The sequence below is a fragment of the Nyctereutes procyonoides genome, unplaced genomic scaffold, assembly GCF_905146905.1.
Source record: "Nyctereutes procyonoides isolate TBG_1078 unplaced genomic scaffold, NYPRO_anot_genome, whole genome shotgun sequence".
Lineage (NCBI taxonomy): Eukaryota > Metazoa > Chordata > Mammalia > Carnivora > Canidae > Nyctereutes > Nyctereutes procyonoides.
In genome coordinates, this window is record NW_026575146.1 from 28,360,776 (window position 1) to 28,366,173 (window position 5,398).

Below are 5,398 nucleotides of genomic sequence, written 5' to 3' on the forward strand. Positions count from 1 at the left end.
TCTTTGCTATATTAACTCGGCAATGAGTAGCTGGAAGCTATGTGACTGGGAGCAACATTTTCCTGGGGAAAGGAACAGCTTTTCCCATGCTGTCCTTTAAAGCGTAGAGAAGGAAAATGTAAAGCTTTCTTTTGTGTATGCGGTTGTGATCACCTAATGTCTGCTGAAAAATCAAATACGCTAATTTACATTTTCAAAATTTTAAGTTCTTAGTGATGAAGACTGGCAGGTTCTCATGAAAGAACTTATCCAGCACTACATGAAATGTATTTTCATAAGATCAGTGACCTGGGATCTTCCTCATTTCCTGCTGCTTCTTGTTGCTATTAGGTTATTGTCACTGAAAGAACAACAGTGATTTAGCAACAAGGGATTTTTGTTGTACCTGCTTTCCACTGCAGAGTTGTAAGGCAGACTTAGTCAGCCCTACTGCGTCTCTTTCACTGTCCAAGTCACTGCAAACATGGTTCCCTAAATTGTATTTCTCTTTGAAGCATCTGGAATTTATAATTAAATAGTAGTTTGCACTATTATTTGCAGGGGGAATGGTTGGAAAATCTGGCTTTTGTTGCAAATGAAGTAGCTCTTTGGCATGGGGATAATTATGAAAAAAAATATCTTTGTCATTTGTAACAAGACATTGGGGCCTTACCCAAAAGTCCAAGAAATGGTTCTTTTTCTTTTCTTTCCTTTCTTTTTTTTCCTGCATGTTTAACATTAGTTTTTGTTTGTTTGTCTGAATATAGATGGGAAGACTTGACATTCCCAATACCTATTCTAGCTCTAGGATTATGTAATCACAGCAACATTAGAGCTTGAAGAGAATATAGCTAAAGCCAGATAATGCTGACAAGACATTTCCAGGGTCACTCTTTCTAAAAGTTATTTACCTAAGGAAGCACCTATGATATAGCCTCAAGATAGTCCATTTCTACTACCTCATTCATAACCACCTTCTTCCCATTTTTACAAAGAAAGATATTATTCTCATCTATCCAGGATCTTTCTATGGTTCCTGCCTTCCCCCACCCCGCCCTGCCCTGTGCCAAAATTTCCCACATCCAAAAATAAAGGGTTACTTAGAAATATTGCAATGTTGAAAAAGTGAATACCCTTAATGACTGGATAACAAATCCTGCTATAACTGAGGTAGTTGCTTCCAATATATGGATAGATTTTTAGAGATAACGGAGATAGATTTTTAAAATCAACAGAGCATTAAGCGGCTGCTTTGAATGAATCCCTCTGGACCCAGCCTTGTGCCTTAACTCCTCAGGGTGGGTTCACCCCCAAGCAAATAGAGTTCCCGGAAAGGGAGTCCCATTGAATGTCTGGATCCAGAATAGCCAGATACTGCCTGGATTCCTAATGGCATGACCCTCCTCCTTAATTGGCTTCCTTGGTACCAATAACTTTCTAATTCAGGTCTGAGAAATGTGCTACCTTGCTTCCTTCTGAGCTGTGTGGAGGAAGGAAAGGCAGCTGAGAGATTAGGGATTAGAACAGGTTTGTAGCATGGCATTTTGAGGAGAGAGATGCAAAGTTGAGTCACTGTGGAGAACTGGGAAGGGAGGTGATGGGCAGCAGCCTGAGACAAGAAATAGAGGATGAAGCTAGGTCACAGAGCTGAGTGCAGCCCACTTAGCACCGAGCCTGGGGACACCATGTCTTGCCACAATCTCTTGAAGGAATTTGATAGTTAATGTTCTTGAAAACATGGGTCATCGTTGACACAGCAAATATAAAACAAATAATATAACCAGTAATATATAACCATTTACTTAATATTAGAAATCTAAGTTATTTCCAATGCTTTGCCATAACAAATAATGTTATAAGGGATATTCTTATACATCAACCTTGAATAGATTTATTTTTATTCTTTTCCTAGCACCACTTTCCAGAAATGGAATCACTGGATCAAATGATATGAAAAATTTTGGTTGATACCAATTTGTCTCCCTGTAAGAGTGTATATTCTAATTTCTACCTTCACTAGTAGAGTACACACTATACCAAATAATGATTATTATCATTTCAAAAGACTTTCAACCATATGATTGATGACAGTGCTATTTTACTATGCATTTCCTTGAATAAATCACTTTTGATATTGAGGAGTAACTTCTGAAAAAATCAAGAGGCAGGACTATCCTGGATGAAACTAGAGCATGTTTTCTGAAGTGTCTCTTCACCTCATTTTCATACACAAACTAAAAAACTGGCTGCCCCTGATGACTAGATTATGTGACTGAGTGATTGTAGATTCAAAATCCTGAGCCACCTTCTTCCCCCACCCTCCATGCCTTCAAGGCATTCCTCATTATTACACATTTGGTCTGACTGCAGTACTGCAGGCACAACTCCATCACTGTAAAATCAGCTTCTACTTCTCAGTAATAGGACATTATTATGATCATTGCTATTTTTCTTGGTGTTTCAACAATAACCACAGGCTTTTAAAATAACCTAGTCTCGATTAATATATATATAATCAGTGTTGAAATTACTCTTACACTTTGACAACATTTAAAATTCAGGCCCGTATTGTTTGAAACCATACTGTGTTAGGTTCCTAATTTGTTTTTGCTCAAAATTCTCTTTTTGACACTCTAGACCTAACTGCATACCCTGCCTTCTTTGATTATAGTGTGGCCTCCAGATGAAAATGTGGCACATGTGATGATGTGTGCATATCTTCCAAAAGAATCATATGTGAAATATCCCAATTCCAAATCAAAGGGTAATTTTGACTCTTCAAGGCCAACTTTTAGAAAGTCTCTGGAATTCAACTTGGTTCAAGGCTTGGTCCCTCACCTTTGGTGGAAAAGCAGACATCAGATGTTAGCACCTGAGACTTTTCTACATTCGAGTCACTTAGCATTATGGACTGAAAGTCTGTGTCCCCTCAAAATTTCCCTCTTGGAATTCTAACTCCCCGTGCGATGGTATTAGGAAGTGGGTACTGTGGGAGGTAATTGGGTCATGAGGGTAGAGCCTCCATAAATGGAATTAATGCCTTTCTAAGAAAAGATAGGAGAGTTGGTTCTCTTAATCTCCAACTACATAAGGATACAACAAGAAGATGACCATCTGCAAACCAAGAAGAGTTCTCTCACCAGACACCGGACCTACTGGCATCTTGATCTTGGAGTTTCCAGGCTCCAGAACTGGGAGAAATGAATTGTGGCTAAAGCCACATAGTCTTTGGTGTTTGGGTTATGACAGTCCCAATTAAGACACATAGTAAATTCCTCTTGTCTAACCCCTTTCTTATCCAGCATCTTTCTCATGGTTTGACTTCCCAGGTAGCTGGCATTCCTGCTGGCTAAGGTGATAAGTAGTTTGACCTGCCTACTATTCACATTTATTTTTGCAAGTTAATCAACTGATATTTATTTTCAGTTAAAAAAAATAGGTATCAAATTCCTTGAAATGTCTGATAAAAAATCTTAAACATGTTTTAACACAAAGGATATGTAGAAGAAATTTACAGAACTCAGCTTTTGGATCTGGACTGCTGGGGTTCAGATCTCATTTCTGCTGCTCATTAGTTGTATGACCCTGGTAAGTTTCTGGGCTTTGGTTTTCCTAATCAATAAAATATGATTAGCAATAGAATTTATATCACAAAATTGTTATATGTATTAAAGGAATAAATATTTATTAAGTGCTTAGAAAAGCATCTAGCAAAAGGCAAGCCCTACATAACCATAAGTTAGTATAATTAAATGAATTTGATAAATTATGTACACATGCAAAGAGGAATCTTTCACTTCACGTCTCATTCTCAAAGTTTATATATCTCAGATTCAATCTTTTTTCATATCCTCTTAGTAGGCTCAATGTTTTGTTTTGGTTATTCTGTTTAGCTCAATTAGAAGGAAATTGACATTTGTATGTTATCATCCTGGAATGAAACAAGTTTCCATATATGGATCTTACCAAATGTCTCTTCGAAACAGTCTGTGAAAAAAGCCTCTAACTTTGTATTGCTGAAGAGTTTCAGAAGAGGAAGGTGATGACAGATGAATACAGCCAAGCAATACGTGCGCTACTTGGTGAGTGCTGGACACACAGAAGGACGTGTAGGTCCGAAGGGGCAAATGCATGGGTAACAAAGGCAGGTACCCTATAGATATCCTGCACTAATCCGTGAGGAGAACTGGTTCAGACCTCAGGGCCAGATTAAGTCAAAGCTGGTACATTTTTTTCCATACAACTCATTTCTGAGATGGTCAATGACGTGACCGTAAATAATTTATGGAGTATTAACCGACTGTCTCTGCCCGGGAAGAACAGAATTACAAAATAGTATTTTAGATATCATTTGAGGATCTTCGGTCAGTGTTAAAATTTGTTATAGTGTTTCCAACAGAAGGCATTTGAACTTGCAAGAAATGACTCTTCCTAATGCTTACATGAGAAAATAAATGACACCCAAAGTATATGCAATTCAGAAAACTGTGAGTAGGGGATCCCTGGGTGGTTCAGTGGTTTAGCGCCTGACTTTGACCCAGGGCGTGATCCTGGAGTCCTGACTTTGGCCCAGGCTCCCTGCATGGAGCCTGCTTCTCCCTCTGCCTGTGTCTCTGCCTCTTTCTCCCTCTGTGTCTATCATGAATAAATAAATAAAAAATCTTTAAAAAAAAAGAAAAGAAAAGAAAAGAAAAAAGAAAAGAAAAGAAAAGAAAAGAAAACTGAGTAAATAACCGAGTCCACTGGAGGCCCAAGGCGTAACAAACACCATCAGCTCCAATGTCACCACACACACCACATCTCCCTTCTTCTTCCTCTTCCCCTTACTTCTTTGTTTATTCTGTATCTTGGCACTTTCCTGCAACTCCTGGAGTTAAACAAGCAGCACTTTCCAAGTGTGAGCTTCAGCTGCTGTTCCATCGGTCGTTCTCTGTGTAGGCCGCACAATGCCTGTTCACAGGGTGGGTAGTAATGTGGGAAGCCTTCCCCTTCAGCAGCTTCAAGGATCTCCTTTTCTTTCTTGCTTTTGAGATGCTTTGTCAGCTTCTGAATGCTGCCTCTCTGGTCGCCTTTGTAGAGACAGCTTGTGCTCAGATGTGATTTAGCTGTAAGCTGACTGCCGCTGCATGCGTGAAGGGAGCATGACCTGTTCGCGGGCAGCCAGTCAGTGCGCCCCCAGCCCGTTACATCAGCATCGCATGATGGGGACCTGGGCAGCACCAAACAGGCTCGCCTTCTTGCTTTTGCTGCTTTTTTGTTTTGTTTGCCTTTCAAGGAAACACAAGAAAGCCTGGGAAAAAAAAGAGCAAGTCTTGCCTGCTTTGTCCTTGAGAATCACTGAATCCACTGTAACAACAACTATATATATATATATATATATATATATATATATATATATATATATATATATACTTTTCAT